The sequence below is a fragment of the Apium graveolens genome, chromosome 11, assembly GCF_009905375.1.
Source record: "Apium graveolens cultivar Ventura chromosome 11, ASM990537v1, whole genome shotgun sequence".
NCBI lineage: Eukaryota > Viridiplantae > Streptophyta > Magnoliopsida > Apiales > Apiaceae > Apium > Apium graveolens.
The window spans coordinates 21,719,874-21,737,284 of NC_133657.1; the positions used below are offsets into that span (position 1 = coordinate 21,719,874).

Here is a 17,411-nt window from a genome sequence, read left to right on the forward strand (position 1 = left end):
GTAGGGAAGTTTTTGAGGATGAAGAGAAAGTAGCTGAAGAAGAGAAATTCGAAGAACCGCCTTTATTAGAGATGGAGGAGCAAACAGATAATTCTAAGGCTTTGATGGACTTTTCTAAGCCTTAGATCAATGACATTTAGTCAAGCATCATCAGGCCAACCATCAAGGCTAATACTTTTGAGATCAATTCAAGCACGATTCAGATGATACAAAACTCAGTTCAGTTTGAGGGTAATCCTACTGAAGACCCAAACATGTACATCAGGGATTTTATCGAGATCTGTGACACTTTCATGTTCAACGATGTGTCTGAAGATGCCATTAAGCTGTGACTATTCCCATTCTCTTTGAGGGATAAAGCGAAATGTTGGTTACATTCTCTACCACCGGGGTCTATCACCAAATGGGAGGATCTTGCTCAAAAGTTTCTCACTAAATTCTTTCCTATGGCGAAGACTGCTGCAATCAGGAATGCTCTTACTCAGTTTGCTCAGTAAACTGGTGAATCTCTGTGTGAGGCTTGGGATCGTTATAAGGAGATGCTAAGGAAGTTCCCACACCACGACATGTCTGATTGGATGATCATAAACTGTTTCTACAATGGTCTAGGTGCACATTCTAGACCTATGCTTGATGCAGCATCTGGTGGAGCCTTATGGGCTAAAAGCTACAATGAAACCTATGAGTTGATTGAGTTAATGGCAGCCAATGAATACCAGAATCCTATGCAAAGAATGTTGCAAGGAAAGGTAGCAGAAATTCTGGAAGTGGATCAAGCTACTGCTATAGCTGCTCAACTATAAGCTTTGATGATGAAAGTGTACTCTTTGACAAATTATGGAGTTAATCAGATTACTAGCGTTTGTGAACTTTATGCGGGAGCACATGAAACTGAGCAGTGTGCTAATTCTAGAGAATCAGCTCAATTCGTGAGCAAATTTCAGAGATCATAACAACAAGCTCCAGCCACTTATCATCCAAACAACCGCAATCATCCTAACTTCAGTTGGAGCAATAATCAGAATGCGGTGCAACAATCTTATCAGCCATATACAACAAGGCAATATAACCCTCCTGGTTTTAAAAAACCGCAATATGCCCTGAAGCAACAACTTCAAATTCAGCAGTTACCTCAAGCTAATAAAAATTCTGAATTGGAGGAGTTGAAACTCATATGCAAGAATCAAGCTGTCTCTATCAAGATCTTGGAGAATCAAATTGGGCAAATTACGAATGCTTTACTCAATCGTCGACCTGGCATGCTTCCAAGCGATACTGAAGTGCCAGGCAAGAAGGAAGCTCAGGAGCATGTTAAGGAAATTACATTGAGGTATGGTAAGGTTGTGAATCCTGAAGTAGCTATAACTCCAATTTCTGAAGTGAAGGCTGATGAAGAAGAAAAGCAGAAGGAAGCCAAAGTGGAACCAAGGAAGACTACTGTTGAGCACACTCCTCCTGAGGGTATTACAGGGGAGAAACAGATCTATCCTCCACCTCCTTTTCCTAAGAGGCTACAAAAAAAGAAATTGGATAAGCAGTTTGCGAAGTTTTTGGAGGTGTTCAAGAAACTTCACATCAACATACCTTTCACTGAAGCTCTTGAGCAAATGCCTAGTTACGCAAAATTCATGAAAAGTATTCTCTCTAGGAAGGTGAATCTTGATGACTTAGAGACCGTTGCTCTCACGGAGGAATGCAGCGCTGTGCTGCAACAGAAATTTCCTCCGAAGCTTAAAGATCCTGGAAGCTTCACTATCCCTTGCACTATTGAAAATGTGTCATTTGATAAATGTCTATGCGACTTGGGAGCTAGCATCAATCTGATGCCATTGTCAATCTTCAAAAAGTTGGACTTGCCTGATCCAAAGCCTACATACATGACTTTGTAGTTGGCCGATCGTTCTATTACATATCTGCGAGGTATTGTGGAGGATATTCTGGTCAAGGTGGAAAAACTCATTTTCCCTGCTGATTTTGTAATTCTTGATATCGAGAAGGATAAGAAGATTCCCATAATCTTGGGAAGACCTTTCTTGGCGACTGGCCAAACCTTGATAGATATGTAGAAATGAGAGCTTACCATGCGAGTGATGGATAAGGATGTGACTTTTAATGTGTTCAATGCCATGAAATTCCCTACGGAAAATGAGAAGTGTTTTAAGGTGGAAATGGTCGATACTGTGGTTAATTCTGAACTCAATCGTTTGCTAAGGTCCGATGCCTTAGAGAAGGCCTTATTGGGGAATTCTGATAGTGAAGATGATGAGGGTGACGAGCACTTACAATATATGAATGCTTCTCCCTGGAAGCGAAAGATGGACATGCATTTTCAATCTCTTGGACTAGAGGAGTTGAAAAGTTCTCCGAAATGCCTCAAGCCATCTATTGAGGAAGCTCCTACTCTTGAGCTTAAACCTTTACCTGAGCACTTTAGGTATGCATTTTTAGGTGAAGCATCTACTTTGCCTGTTATTATTGCATCTGACCTTTTAGGTACTGATGAGGAAAAGCTATTGAGGATTCTTAGAGAGTTCAAATCGGCAATTGGTTGGACTATAGCAGATATCAAGGGAATCAACCCTTCATAATGTATGCATAAAATTCTGCTAGAGGAAGGAAGCAAGCCTACTGTTGAGCAACAGAGAAGGCTAAATCCGATCATGAAAGATGTTGTGAAGAAGGAAATTCTCAAGTGGCTCGATGCAGGAATTATCTATCCTATTTCTGACAGTTCATGGGTGAGCCCGATTTAGTGTATGCCAAAGAAAGATGGTATCACTGTGGTGACTAATGAGAAGAATGAGCTTAGTTCGACACGAACAGTCACGGGGTGGAGAGTTTGCATGGATTATAGGAAGCTGAACAAAGCCACAAGGAAAGATCACTTCCCTCTTCTTTTCATTGATCAGATGCTCGATAGATTGGATGGGCATGATTATTACTATCTTCTGGATGGCTACTCAGGTTATAATCATAATTGTATCGCTCCAGAGGATCAAGAAAAGAGTACATTCACATGTCCGTTTGGCACTTTTGCATTCCGCAGAGTTTCTTTTGGGCTATGTAGAGTGCCAACCACTTTTCAGAGATGTATGATGGCTATCTTCTCTTACATGATTGGAAATAACATAGAAGTGTACATGGACGATTTCTCGGTCTTTGGAACTACTTACGATGAATGCTTGCATAATCTGGGTTTAGTATTGAAAAGGTGCGTTGAGACCAACTTGGTTCTGAATTGGAAGAAATGCCATTTTATGGTGCGCCAAGGCATCATTCTTGGGCACAAGGTCTCTAGCAAGGGTCTTGAGGTGGACAAAGCCAAAGTGGGGGTAATCGAAAATCTTCTTCCACCCATATCTGTTAAGGGAATTCACAGTTTTCTTGGTCATGCGGGTTTCTATAGGCGTTTCATCAAAGACTTCTCGAAGATTTCAAAGCCGTTGTGCAATTTGTTAGAAAAAGATGTCCCTTTCAATTTTGATGATAAGTGCCTTGCTGCTTTTGAGACATTGAAGAAGAGTTTGATGACGGCACCTGTCATAACTGCACCTGATTAATCTGAACCATTTGAAATGATGTGCGATGCAAGCGACTATGCAGTTGGAGCAGTTTTTGGCCAACGCAAGAAAATATATTTCATGTATTCTACTATGCTAGTAAGACTCTTAATGGTGCTCAACTGAATTACACCACTACTGAGAAAAAACTTTTGGCTATCGTCTATGGTTTTGAGAAATTTCAATCATATCTCCTTGGGACGAAGGTGACAGTTTTCACTGATCACGCTGCAATTCGATATCTCGTCTCGAAGAAGGACTCGAAACCAAGGTTGATTCGATGGGTTCCTTTACTTCAGGAGTTTGGGTTAGAGATCAAGGACAGAAAGGGGACTGAGAATCAAGTCACCGATCATCTCTCGCGTTTAGAGGATCCAGTTGTTAATTCACAAGACAAGTCTTTGATTAACGAGTCTTTTCCCGATGAACAGGTTTTTGGAGTGCAAGCAGAAGAACCGTGGTTTGCAGATATTGTGAACTACCTTGTGAGTAATTTCATTCCTCCAGAATTGACTCCTGCTCAAAGGAAGAAGTTTCTACATGAAGTGAAGTGGTATATGTGGGATGAGCCGTGTCTTTTTCGCCAAAAAGCTGACCAAATCATCAGGAGATGTATTCCTTACAGCGAAACGGGGGAAATATTGCGAGATTGCCACTCAACGGCTTATGGAGGACATTATGGTGGAGAAAATACATCATCTTGTATTCTTCAAGCAGGTTTCTTTTGGCCAACGTTGTTTAAGGATGCTCATCAGTTCGTTTTGAAATGTGATCGATGTCAATGAGTGGGGAATATGTCAAAAAGGGATGAAATGCCTCTTAATGTGCTTCTCGAGGTTGAAGTCTTCGATGTTTGGGGAATTGACTTCATGGGGCCATTTGTCTTATCTTGTAACAATCAGTACATCTTGTTGGCGGTTGATTATGTGTCGAAATGGGTTGAAGTTAAGGCGTTGCCAACAAACGATGCTAAGGTAGTGCTTAATTTTCTTCACAAGCAGATTTTCACAAGATTTGGGACTCCAAGAGTCATAATCAGTGATGAGGGGTCACATTTTTGTAACCGCAAGTTCACTGCAATGATGAAAAGGTACAATGTGAATCATCGCATTGCTACGGCTTACCATCCTCAGACTAATGGTCAAGCCGATGTATCTAACATAGAGATCAAGCGCCTTCTAGAGAAGGTTGTGTGCCCATCGAGAACAGATTGGTCTTTAAAGTTTGACGAAGCTGTTTGGGCTTATAAAACAGCGTACAAGACTACACTTGGAATGTCACCGTATTAGTTGGTTTATGGTAAAGGGTGTCATTTGCCGGTGGAGCTAGAGCATAAGGCATATTGTGCTTTGAAGAAATTGAATATGAATTTGTATGCAGCTAAAAATAAGAGGATGCTTCAATTGAATGAACTCGACCAGTTTTGACTTCAAGCTTATGAGAATAACAAAATGTATAAGGAGAAAGTCGAGAGGTGGCACGATCGGGGTCTAGTGCTCAAATCATTTGTGCCGGGACAACAAGTTCTTTTGTTCAACTCTCGTCTCCGACATTTTCCTGGAAAGTTGAAGTCAAGATGGTCAGGTCCGTTTATTGTCAAAACTGTGTTTCCACATGGAGCGGTGGAGATTTTTAAGAATGATCCGGGCCAAGCATTCAAAGTTAATGGTCAGAGATTGAAGCACTACTATGGTGACACGGTAAAATGCGAGGTGGTTAGTGCCGTTTTATTGTTCGTTTGATCTCAAGTTCTAGGTCAAGCTAACGACGTAAAGCAAGCTCTTCTTGGGAGGAAACCCAAGTTTGTTGTATAATAGTAAGTAGAGGAAGCAAGAAGAAAAGAGAAAATCACAAAAAAATCATAAAAAGAAAAAAATTCAGGGCCAACTTCAGATTCCTCGCACGCCCGCGCTGTCCTAGCGCGCGGCCTCACTGATTTCACAGAAACACGGCGCGGCCGCGCCGGTTTGGCAGATGTAGCGTGCGGTCGCGCCGTCTCAATGCGCGGCCATGCCGTCTCAGCGCGCGGCGGCGCCGTGTCTCGACTTTGGAAAAAATTAAAAGGCAGTTTAAGGGGGGAAACAGGAATAATGTCCCAAAGTCAATTCCCAACCGAATTTTACTCCTCCACATCCCATAATTCCCTCTCCAAATCAAACCCATTACTCCCATTATTCCCATAATTAAATCCCACTTCTATTCCATATATAATTCTCTTTTCACCGCCTATATATACATAAACCCCATACACAAACTTATTCACCAATTTACAACTTCTCAAACACAAATTCTCTCTCAAACACAACTCTTATTCTCTCTAATCAATTTCCATGGCACCCAAGAGACAAAGAACACAAGTTAGCAGCAGCACCACCGATTCATCAAGTATGGGTGGTGTAAGGCCGAGGTTCTCTACTCTCGAGGCTGAAGCGGAGTATACTAGGCTTCTTTCGAAGCCAATCGTCAAGGAGAGAGGCTTTCTACCATCAGGGCGGGATGGTCAGCTGTTGGAGATGATTCTTGAGATGGGCTGGGTTCCTATTTGCGAGGCACCTGCTGCTGTGCCCATGAGTGTGGTTACCGAGTTCTATGCGAATGCCAAGGCCGAGAAGAATGGCTTCATGATGATTCGAGGGAGGAGGGTGGAGTATAATGCAGAGGCTATCAGGACTACGATTGAGCAGCCTGCAAGGATGCCCGGGGAGGTAACCTGGAACGATAAGACTCCACAGGACTTTGATCTGGATCTTATTAGTGCTACTCTGTGCCGACCCGACAGTCACTGGCAGATCAAGAGGGGCACAGTCGCCGAGTATTCTACGTTCCCGGCTTCCAGCATGAATAGGTTTGCCAGTGCATGAACGCTTTTATATGTGCTAACATCATGCTATCTTCGCATGTGCATGAGATTACTGTGGAGCGTGCACGACTGTTATGGGGCATTCTGCAGGGTGATTACATAGATTTGGGGATGGTTATCTATCCGGGGATTCTGAAGTTCTTGAGGGGAAGCACTACGGGGTCTATTCTGTATGCGTCCGTGGAGACGAAGCTGTGCCTGACAGTTGGTGTGCATTGGCCCGCACATGAGCAGTTGCAGCTGCCGAGTGCTCCTATCGATAGCACTACTTTAGCTATGATGCAGGAATGGGATAGAGGCAAGCCCGATTTGAAAGGGCTTGGGTATTTTTTTGACCACCTACCTGGTGGGAGGCCAGCTGCTGGTTAGGCGAGCATGATTGCATGGATATCTCAGCTTGGAGATGAAGGAGGACCATCACAGCAGGCACGAGAGGAGGAGCTGATATGGGAGATGTCTTGAGCATGATGCAGTACAAGCTTCTAGCGAGGAGGATGAATGTTATGCATGACATTCATAGTAGGTTCGCACACGACCTCACCCAGTCATTGGGGACAGCTTTTAGAGCCACTGGTGTTGACATCTAGTGGCCAGTTTCTGGTGAGGATTTCGTGTATCCACCTCCGGACACACCTGACACTCCACCCGTTGAGGGTGAGGAGCTTGACTCTGATTAGGTATGCCTGAATTCCTTACTATTACCTTCACTGAGGATATTGAATATTTTAAGTTTGGGGGTAGTAGTTGAAGGAATAGTTGTGTGAGTCTCATATAGTTTTGCATATTCATGATACTTTAGTTCATATAGTTTGCAAATTTTTCCATATATTTTTTTTGTTAGTTTGCTCATGTAGTTCTTGCATTTGCATTATAACATGATCCCTTAGATAATTTTTCCAGTTGATTTGTGATATTGATGCTAGTGTAGTGATGTCGTGTTTAGAGATGTTAATTCATATTAAGTTGATTTGCATGCTTGAGACACTTGTATTTCACCAAGTCTTATAGGTTGCTTAAGTGCTAGATCATGACCATGGTTTATTTGTTTGTCGAGGTTTAATCGCTTGTTTATATTTAAAATTTAGGATATTCTCTTAATAAGAAAATAACATGGATTTTTAGAAATTTGAGAATAATTAGATTTCATTGCTAGTTGTTGTGGCTAGGTGTCAAATGGCTAGTAGCCGACTCATATTTATATGAGTAGACTAGGGTTGAACGAGGTGGAGCGAAACGCACTCGTTCAGAAATTGAAAAAAAAAAGAAAAGAAAAAACAGAGAAAAGAAAAAAAAATAAGTGTTATGTATAATTGGTCACGAGTTGGCTCTTTAGTACTCGAGTTATTAAGTTCTTAGGAGACTTTGTGCCTAGTGACCTAAGGCTTTTATAGTCTGAGATCCGCTAAACTAACGCTCGCTACATGGGTACTTTTGTATAAGTATTTTGTGGACCTCACTCATTGCACGGTCAAATAAGCATATATGTGTTGTTTGTTTTGAATAAAAGCTTGAATCCATATAAACTCCAATATAAGAACTGAAGTGTTATAAGTTATTTTATGTCTAGCTTTTTATTTTATAACCTTGGGATTGCCTTGATGAGCAGTGAGTCATGATTATTGATCTAGTTGCGATAGTATATCTGTAAGCATCTTCACACACGCACGTCTCTAGTTTGTAAGTTGATTTGTATGAGTTGATTGATCTTCATGCGAGTAACTACATTTGTTGATATGTTACTTGTTGAGTGGTTGAGTTATTCTATTGGGATCGTTGCATTCATATAGTTGCATTCATGCATTTTTGTTTCTTGTTCTTTGAGTTTGTTTATGCTTGAGGACAAGCATCGATTTAAGTTTGGGGGTATGTTGAATGGCATTTATGACATTTTATTATGCTCTAATAAGCTTTAAATTGATGCATTTGTACTCAAGTTGTTAAGTGTTTTAATGTGTATTCTAGTGTTTTTGCATTTCAGGCATTATCTAGGTAATCAAGTGAATTAGCATTGTTTTGGTGCTAATTTGGTGTCCAGGTGGTGTTGGAATAAAAACTCGTGGAAAACCAACTCAAAGCAGCAAGATTCAAGAAAAAATGTGAGTTTTTCCCAGAAGGACGGCGCACCCATGCTGTGATAGCGTGCGGCCGCGCCGGGATTTCAGAGATGCAGCACGCCCGCTCTGTGATAGCGCGTGCCCACACCATTGTCGAATTCCAGAATCCTGTTTCTAGTTTGATTCTAAAAGGGAAGACTTCCAGATTGTTTGGGGCTGCCAGATATATTCAAATAAGGTCGTTTTTAATGGAGAGATATACCAGAGCGCAAGGAGAGCTGTAAGAAGATCATTTTAGCACGGATTCAATGAAGACGAAGAAGATCTTGTTTTTACTTGTGAATCTTTGTTCTAAGTTGTAAGTTGGATGCTAGTTTTCTTAATTGTGAACCTTACTCTTGTTTTTTACTTGGTTTTATTCATTTGTTATAAAGACTACATTTATTACACCATGCTTTCATCAGAACCCACGTTTATGATGCGTCCGATCATGGGCTAATCATTATCGTGAGGTTCTAGCGGATTTATTTATGGATTTCTTTAGTTAAATTGTTTGTATGCCTTGGTGTGTGGTGATTGTATGATAGCCTAGTATTGGTTGTGCTTATTCGTCTTATAAGAGTCGTGAACTTGTAAGATAGCGTGTTAATTCTTAATGAAGCGAAAGTGAATTTAAGGATTTAGAACTTTCCATGCTAGCATAGGTTCATGTGTTATTGTTATGCATGATTCGTAGGTAATTTTAACTATCTTACTTGCCTTGTGTAATTATGATAGATAACTTGTGCTTTAAACCTTTATGTTGTCAAATTCTACAGACACGTAGGGTCTCAATATAATTGGTGTCTATTCAGCTTCTATCTCTTTTGTGGATGTCTATTAGTATGTTCTTCGTGTAATGAAAGTTGGCGATTAGCAGTTTAGTGTTATCTGATTAGTGTCATCACCATTGCATGCTAAGACTAAGAACAATAAGGCTACTGAATGAAGTATTTAATGAAGTTAGAATCCCATGTTTGTCTCATATAATTCACAACAATCTTTGCTCTCTTAGTATAATCATTAGTATAATTCTTAGTATAAACAATCCAAAATTGTTATCGTCTTAGCATTGGATAATAACCATATTATCGGTGCATAGGTGCATAATTTACATAAGTTAACCAATTCAATCTCTGTGGGAACGAACTAGAAAAGATTCTATATTACTTGCGAACGCGTATACTTGTGTGAATTATTAGTGTGTGTTTTAGCCTAACACAGGCCAGCCAACTTTATGTCGTCGGATGTTACATTAAGGCTTTCAATCACCTTCTGATCAGTAATCATATAAACCCTGTAAGTTTTCGATTCCATAGAATAGCCAAGAAATATGCCTTCTTGTGTTTTAGCATCAAACTTTCCCCGATGCTCATTTCCTTCCTTGAGCACAAAACATTTAGCACCAAACACATAAAAGTATTTCAGTGTTGGTTTCTTGTCAGCCATTATCTCATAAGGAGTCTTGTCACGATTTTGAATATAACAAGCTGTATTGAAAAATTAATATAAAAAAATAAATAAATAAATAAGAAATTTTGATTCAATTAGTATAGTCCTTGCTGCTTCAACCAAGGTACAATTCTTCCTTTCTACTACTCCATTTTGCTGTGGAGTTCTTGGAGCTGAATACTGTCTCGAAATACCTTTTTCTGTACAGAATTCATTTAGAAATGCATTCTTGAATTCTATCCCATTATCTGATCTGATCTACCTGACAGGTAATTTCGCTTCCATCTCAATCTTCTTTATATGATCCACTATCAGCTGATGTACTTCATCCTTGGATTACAAAAATAACACCCATGTGTATTTGGAGAAGTCATCGACCATCACCAAAGCATATCTTTTCCTTGATAGTGACAACACATTCACTAGACCAAATAAATCCATGTGAATTAAATGAAGAGGTTCAGTTATGATTGACATTTCCTTGCTTCTGTGTGATGCTTTCTTAGATTTCCCTTTTTCACATGCTTCACAGAGTCCTTCTTGACAGAATTCCATCTGTGGTAGTCCTCTCACTAATTCTCTCTTAACCAGAGAGTTCATTGTCTTGAAGTTCAAGTGCGAGAGCTTCTTGTGCCATAGCCAACTTTGTTCTGATGAATCTTTGCTGTAGAAACATCTGATTACTCCATCACAGGTAGAATTGAAGTAGCTATGTACAAATTACTTTTCCTCACTCCCTGTAAAGCAAGCTTCTCATCTTTCCTGTGAGTGATCCAACATCTTTCTGATCTGAAATCAACATTGTATCCTTTGTCATAAAATTGACTTATGCTCAGAAGATTATGCTTCAATCCTTCCACAGGAGAGATATTTTTAATGATGACATTGCCAATTTCCAAATTGCCATATCCCTTAGTAAATCCTTCGCTGTCATCTCCAAAGGTAACTATAGGGCCAGCTTTCTCAACCACACCTGTGAGCAGTGACTTTTCTCTTGTCATGTGCCTAGAACACCCACTGTCCAAAATCCACATGATCTTTTACTTTCTTACCTTACCCTGCAAACACAGATTGATTAAGAAGACTTTGGTACCCAAGCTTTCTTGGGTCCTGAAGGTTTAGGAGTAGAAACATAATCAACAAATGAAACCTAACAGACTTAGCTTTCACTTTGACTGGCTCCTTCTCAGTGTTAGTCTCAAAAGAGTTTTCAGACTTAGAAATAGGAGGAACAGTCTTGGCCTGTGTGTGCTCATTACTCATGCTTGTCTTAGTGTTAATGCAAGTGCTACCAGTTGCATGAAAGGCTTTGAAATATTCAGACATGGTAATAAATGCACATGGCATACATCCAACTAAACCACAGGGCTCATGAAAACTAGGCATATTAGGCATGGAACGCATACCGGAAGTTGCAACATATATCACTTTAGCTTTAGTGAATGCATGTGTAATGTATACAGAAGAATTGTAATTATTACATAACTTCCTAGATGCAGATGAGGAAGATGCAAAATCAGATTTCTTATTTACACCTACCTTGCCATTTCTGTTCTTCTTAGGCTTAACCTTAGCACTCTCACCAGTCTAAGAGTTAACTATAGGGTCTGGTTTCTTAAGTGTGTCAGGTTCCTTACTATCCACCTTATTACCTAGGTCAGCTATGGATTTGGCTTTACTAGCCGGAGCCTTAGGATTCTTAGGGGATTCCTCTTCCTTCTCTCTATCTTCAGCAATCAATTCCTCATTGATTAGCAAACTTACTTCATCCAAAGATTCTGAAACAGACTCAGTAAATAACGGAGATACAACATCCTTAATAACATATGGAACCTTTTCTAAAACAAACATATTTATCTTAGATGTACCACTATGTTTCTTACTGTTCAGTTTAGAATAGTCAAGTCCTATTGAAGTCTTAGATTTAAATTTTTTACTATCTATTATCTCCTTCTGAGTCAAAGCTGCATTCTTAAACGTCTGTAATTTCTTTTCTAAGTCAGCAATTTGGGTTCTAAGAATGGCTTCTATTTCTGCATTGCACTTAACCTTATTCTCTAGATATTCATTCTTTTGCTTAAGGTTTTCTAGTCCAACTACAAAAAATTCTAGTTCTTCATTCCTAGAGATTAAACTCTCAGATTTAAGAACTAACTTATCATTTTCAAGTTTATATGCAAGCATGCTTGTATGAACATTATACAATTCTAAAGTAAGTTCAAGCACAATATATTTATATTCTGTTAGGTCACATACACTGTAGAAGGGGGTTGAATACAGTGTATTATACAATCAAATTGAATTAAGAGCACAAGTATGTAACAAAGAATAATCTTATTAATAAAATAGTATTGCAATGGAACCGTTCTCTCTCAGTGATGAACAAATATCACGAGAGCTGCTAGGGTTACAATGAATAATATTCTCGATAATGATAACACATCTAGTGTAAACCCTATGTTGTGTTTATATACCATACAATTATAAGATAATCTCTAATTGATATCGAATATAATTCTGTATCCTAAAATATATCAATTAGTTATCTTTTCCTCCAAGTCTTCTATTTTTCATAGAATTCTTCTCCTTGCATATCTCTTCTTGTTTTAGTCTTGATCTTCTTTCCCTTCAATCAGCCGCCTTGCTTATCTGAAAGTCTTCTTAAGTCCTGATATTATCTCCTTGTTAGATATATTTGATAATTTCATGTCTAATATGATTTGTGTTTAGTTTTCAGATCTTACTTAAACAGGACAAATCAGTACTTAACCGGAAATCAGCACTTATACTGAAGTCAGAACTTAAGTTGTCAGAACTTAAGTTATCAGGAGATATTTATCAGGAGATAATATCAGGACTTAAGGGGACTTTCAGATAAGGAAGGTGGCTGATTGAAAGGAAAGAAGATCAATACAAACGCAAGAAGAGATATGCATGAAGAAAGAATTCTATTTAGAATAGAATACTTGGAAGAAAAGATAACTGATTGATATATTTTAGGAAGTAGAATTATATTCAATATCAATTAAAGATTATCTTGTAACTGTGTAGTATATAAACACAGACATAGGGTTTACACTATATGTGTTATCATTATCGAGAATAATATTCATTGTAACCCTAGCAGCTCTCGTGATATTTGTTCATCACTGAGAGAGGACAGTTCCATATTGTAACAGAGTTTAATAAAGTTTGTTTTCTGTTACTTGTGTTCTTTAATTCGATTTGATTGTGATAAACACTGTATTCAACCCTCTTCTACAGTGTGTGTGACCTAACAAGTGGTATCAGAGCCTTCTGTTAACACACAAACAGTTTAAGATCCAAAATCAATCATGTCTGAAGTAGAAACTCCAACCAAGTCCACCAAAACTGAAGAACCTCCAAAGACTCAAATCCATAATTGATATGAGACTATTAGAGTTCCCATACTGAAACCATCTGAATATCCCATATGGAAGGTGAGGATGTCTATGTTTCTGGAAGCTACAGATCCTGAATATCTTGACAGGATCAATGAAGGACCACACAAGCCAACCAAACTTGCTATTGCAGTTGCAGGTGAACCAGCATAGTCTGTACCAAAGGAGAAGAGTGATTACACTGATGAAGATATCTCTTCAATTGCTAAGGATGCTAAGGTACGACACTTCCTGCATAGTGCCATTGATAATGTAATGTCAAACAGGGTAATTGTAATAACCCCAATTTTTGGAATTTTTGAAACACGGATGAATAGTAACTTTTGCTGATGATGCTGATTAAGGAAAATTATCAGACCACGCTATATAGGAGTACTGTTATGGAAATTCTAAGATCGTATTAGTATTTCATAAAGTAAATAAGTGTATGTAAAGATCGTCAGAATCCAAATTCGAACACTTTGATTCTTCCCGAAAATCCACCAGATACCGAAAGAATTGAGTATAAGGTAACATGATTAAAAGGATTTAATTCAAGGATTATAAGAGAGGATCATAAAAAGGAATATAAAATATTAAGAAAGGTTTAGGGGAACCCAAGTAATATATGATCCCTCAAACGATAAACGAGAACGAAAGTTAAGCGAACCGTATAACAGATCAGCGGTAATTAGCCAAGTAATTAGGGGTTAATCAAAGAGGTTAATGGACGATGATGTCATCACACCAACAAGAGGAAGACAAGTGTAACAAGATGACATAAGCAGATGACATGAGCATGACAAAGTGGGAAGGATTGGTTGTTTGATTGTGAGCCACACAATTTTTACCATGGTAACAATTTAATTAACAAACAAAAGGTAGCAACCAAGCCCAGGCAAAACAAATCATAAAACACAAATTAGAAGTTGACTTTTGCTTTCCAAGAACAAAAGCTCTCGGCCAAAACCAGAGCAGCAACTTCAAACTACCATATCTCCTTCAATACTCACTCAAATAGTATGTTCTATAGCTCTTTGGAAAGGTATTGAGATGGACTACAACTCTTGTTCACAAGTCTCGTCCAAATAAGCATGGTAAGACCCTAGTTTTGACAGTTCTTTCAATCTGACTTTTAGAAACTTCAAAAACTAACTTTGTGTTCTTAATTTCTTTGGAAAGATCAAACTTGTAGGAGGCTCCCTAAGACTTCCTAGCTACTCTAATCACTCCAAGGAAGGTATAACACCTCAAAACCCTAACTTTACTTTGAGTATTACGATGATTTTGATGGTTATAGTAAATGAGAAGCATGATGCTTGTGTGTTTAGAGTTTGGATTGGATTTGTAGTTATTTGGATGTTGAAATCTTGTTTATAGTTAATGAAACTTATGTATAACTAGGAGTTCATGTGTGGGGTTGTATAAATTGGAAAATCTTGAGGTTTGGGGACTGATGTAGTAATGTTTGGATGAGGGTTGGTTGTATTGCTGGTTGTGAGTTGAATGGTGGTTGTTTGGAGTGGTTTAAAACTTGGTAATCGAGTAAACATAGTCGTCGTAATGCCCAATTTCATATAACTGCTTGTTCTTAGTGTTCGGGACAGAGAGCTAACTATTGAATCGGTGACTTTGCCATGTTTAGTTAGATTATGTCGTAAGCTTCGTTTTGATATGTGGTTCGCTTGAATCTGATGTACGATTTAGGAGAAATGACCTTTTTAAGTAACAGCATTTCGCGAACGAACCATTACCCCTCTCCTTACTTTGAAACCTTAGTTAAGGCCCTTAAATGACTAATTGGAGTATGAAACAATTATGTAAAGTGGATTAGGTAGTTAGTAGAGTACTCGCGAAAGAATCTCCTTAAAATTCTTAATGGTTAATTTATTAAAAATGGTGGAGCCAAGGGTACTCGAACGACTTATGTGATGCGTTAGGCGTAGAAGTGACCATAAGCGAACGTTCTGGTCCAATTGGTTAAAGTCTAGTTTCTTAAGCGACCGGGGTTTAATTCCGACTTATGTTGTTGTTCATAGGTTATCGGACCCACTCTAAGATTAAGTCTATCCGGGAACACTCAGGCAAGTTTTCTACCCGTTATACTGTTGTTGTAATGTATATATGTATATGCATTATCTTGTGATAAGTGCATGATGGTTATTAACAAATCGTGCGATATATTGGAGCATGTGATATGGTATATATACATGTTTGTTTCGTAATCTTGATATCCAATTGTTGATTCAAATGCTTATAAGTTGCATAATACCTATGCTAGAGATAAGCAGTAGTTGCGTATACCCTTAGTATAGGGGACCCAAAGGTGAACATTTTCTAAATCAGGAGTCGATGTTCCCGAGTATAATATATATATCAATATATATATATATTGATATAGTTTTCATAACTATTAATCGAATAAGGTTTATTCGATAAATTTATTTTATTTAATGAATATTATCTTGGATATTCATTCGAGGACTTATGACTCCGCTTTATTTTATTTAATGGATATTATTTTGAATATTCATTCGAGGACTTATGACTCCGCTTATTTTATTAAATAATATTCTTTATTTTATTAAAGAATAATGGTTCGATATTTCAAACTTATTTTCGATTATTCAAATAAAGATAGTACTTTCGTATAAGTATATCTTTGATTAATTATTATTCATTTCAAGGATGAGTTTTTAAAACTTCTACTTCATTTATTTTTATAAAGATTATCCTTTATGGGAATATTATTTAATTAATAATATTCAGATATTTTCTCATATATCGGGACTGATTTATTTCATTAAATCAGCATTACTCTAAACATTCTTTAAAATGTTTTCGATTCTTCAAAATGATTTTTAAAAGTTAGAGCGGATCCCAAAACTCATTTTCAAATTTAAGATCTTCCTTTCGAAGGGGATTTAAATACTCACTCAAAACCTAAGGGATCCGGCTCTGTGGTGTATTTTATATTCGCAACAAGGTTGCTGTTTTGAGAAAACATTTTGATTACTTGCCAAACGTTCGGGAAGTAAGTCCATCTAATTGAGTCGGCATAAGCAACATGGGTTCTGTGGGCGTCCATGAAAGTGTAAGTGGCTCAGTGGGAGTCCATCAATGTGTAAGTGGCTGAGTGGCAGTCCAGCATAGGTCCTAATGTGGCCAGGGTGATGACCAGTGGGGAATTCGTCCATCTACTAGTAGAAAAGGTTACGTATTGGTATCTTTGCCTGATCAACAAGATATCAGGTTTATGCCAAGGTTTTCTTCTTTCCAAATTCATTGGATATTATAACTCTGTTTATATTTTTTATAACAGAGGTTTCCAAGGAAAGTATGAGATATATATATAAGTGTATATATATCGGGACTTAATAAAGTATCTCGTAACTTCTTTATTTATAATGATATTTCAAAGATTGAATCTATTCAAGTCTTTTCTTGTAGTCTCATCTATGTGATGAACTTTTGAAACTGATGATACCTTGAACGGTGGTAGTTCAAGTAGTATCCGGAAAAGATATAAGTATATTGGAGTATCTTGTAACTTCATCTTTTCAACTTATATCTGGTTAATGATTATCTTATGCATGACAAAGATTTTCACAAAAATGTTGAGACAAGGTTAGATATATGAGGTCACCTTGCAACGATATTTTTATACAGTTATAAACTGGAACTCTGTGTATATTATGCATGGAAGAGGACTTCCAAGATTTTGAAAAGTATATATACATATATACTGAATATTTTGCGACTTAGTCGCGATAAGATATCAAACTTGGTTCATTTTTTACTTCACCAAGACTTTCATGAGTACTATGAGAATGCTCATATATTGTTAATCATTATACATATTATTTCGGTGAGCTTGTTGCTCACCCTTGCTTTCTTCTTTCATCACACAACAACAGATAGAAAAGATGAACAGGACCAAGCTTCCAATTCGCAAGCGATTAGGAAACGTTCCGCAGTTTTCTGGAAGCGTTGATGCCGCTGTAGCTGAGGTAGAAATTACCAATAGGCTAGGCTTTCAACTCCT

General features: G+C 38.1%; 1 non-coding gene across 1 annotated transcript; it reads right to left on the minus strand.

Annotated features, from left to right (window-relative positions):
• Positions 1–461: 461 nt before the first annotated feature.
• Positions 462–568, minus strand: LOC141699476 (small nucleolar RNA R71). The gene has a single exon (XR_012565938.1). It is a non-coding gene; the product is annotated as a small nucleolar RNA R71 (small nucleolar RNA).
• Positions 569–17,411: the final 16,843 nt, after the last annotated feature.